Raw genomic sequence first — 2,110 nt, forward strand, 5'->3', positions numbered from 1 at the left:
GCTGCAAAGAAGGGGCAGGCTCTGAGTAGCATGTTAATCAATCTTGCAATGAAAGCCAAATGCAACTAGTGTTATTCCAAGGGCAGAGTGGTAGTGAAACAAGCACGGTACCACATGAACCAGTGAGATCCAACCAGCCTCCAGAGAACGGCACAACAGAAGATGGTGAATCCATACCTGTGGAAGAAAATGATTCTAGTGATGAATACAAGAATGATTATGGCATTGAGCATGATCCTGGATTGAGGGCTCCGATCTCAAGCTATGATGTCAATGACCAAGATTCAGTTAGAAGGGCATACATTGCATTGGGGCCATGTCAACCAAAGATGAAGAGGGATGCTTTTCCACAACATGATTGTGGAGGTATGCGTCGCTTCCAACATAAGTGGTTTGCTGAATTTAAGTGGATTGAGTACAGTGTGGATAAAGATGCTGCATTTTGCTTTGTTTGCTATTTGTTCAAAGATAACTGCAAATTTCCTGGTGGAGATGCTTTTGTTGTTGAAGGGTTTAGAAATTGGAATATGAAAAAGAGAATTCATAGGCATGTTGGTGCTATTGATAGTGCTCATAGTGAAGCTGAAGAGAAATATAGATTGTTCATGAGACCTAAGGCATCAATCCGTGAATCTGTTGCATCAAACACTGCACAATTCAAGGCTAAGTATCTAGCTCGCTTGACATGGTCACTTAAGTGCATAAGATTTCTGTTGCGTCAAGGGTTGGCTTTTAGGGGTCATGATGAAACAAAGGATTCACTCAACAAGGGGAATTTTCGGGAACTTTTAGCATGGCTAGCAGGAAACTTTGAAGAGGTTAATCTGGTGGTACTAGAGAATGCACCACAAAACTGTCAGATGATAGATCACAAGATTCAGAAACAACTCATTGATGCTTGTGCTCATGAAACAACTAAATTTATCATTGACGAACTTGGTGATGAGTGTTTTGCAATTCTTGCTGATGAGTCAAGTGATGCATACCTTCTGGAACAATTGGCTCTTTGTTTGCGTTTTGTCAATAAAAAAGGAGAACCAGTTGAGCGGTTTCTAGGTCTTGTCCAAGTTGAAGATACTACATCATTGACTCTTAAAGAAGCAATTCAATCCTTGCTTATCAAATATCAATTGCCCCTATCCAAGGTACGTGGTCAAGGGTATGATGGAGCTAGTAATATGAAGGGTCATGTTAATGGTTTGAAGAAACTAATTATGGATGAGTCCCCTTCTGCTTATTATGTTCATTGCTTCGCCCATCAACTTCAACTAACACTTGTAGCAGTTGCTAAGGAGAATACTGATTGTGATTGGTTCTTTGGGCAACTTGCTTATTTGTTGAATGTTCTAGGGATGTCTTGTAAAAAGATCCGCATGCTTCGCATTGCTCAAGCTGAATACATGATTGAAGCATTGAATTTGGGTGAAATTGAAACCGGGCAAGGATTGAATCAAGAGATGGGCTTAGCAAGGCCAGGTGATACACGATGGGGATCTCACTACAGAACTGTAATGCATGTTATGTTCTTATATCCTTCAATCAAGAAAGTTCTCTTTAGGATTGGGAATGAAAGTAAAGGGGCTGAGGCTAATGGAGCTCAAACTATGCTCACAGTATTTAAGTCCTTTGAGTTTGTTTTCCTGCTACACTTGATGAATGAAATATTTGGATACACAAATGACTTGTGCAATGCTTTGCAAAAGAGGGAGCAAGATATCGTAAATGCAATGGATCTTCTGGAGTTCACAAAGGTAGAACTGGATGTTTTGAGACAAGATTTTGGATGGCAAGAATTTCTTACCAAGGTCACTTCTTTTTGTGAGAAGCACAATGTTAAAGTTGTTGACATGAATGGGAAGTATATTCCTATGCAAAGATCAAGGCAGTTCTACAGAGGTGCCATTAATTATCACCGGTTTCATGCTGATATGTTTTTGGGTGTCATTGATAGACAAGTTCAGGAGCTCAATAATAGGTTTGATGAGGTAAACACAGAGCTACTTAGATGCATGGCATCATTCAGTCCAGCAAATTCCTTTTCTGCGTTTAATGTTGAGAACTTGGTTAAGCTTGCTGGGTTCTATCCACATGACTTTGAATTTCAAGAAAT

This window comes from Setaria italica, chromosome IV (assembly GCF_000263155.2).
Source record: "Setaria italica strain Yugu1 chromosome IV, Setaria_italica_v2.0, whole genome shotgun sequence".
Taxonomy (NCBI): Eukaryota; Viridiplantae; Streptophyta; class Magnoliopsida; order Poales; family Poaceae; genus Setaria; species Setaria italica.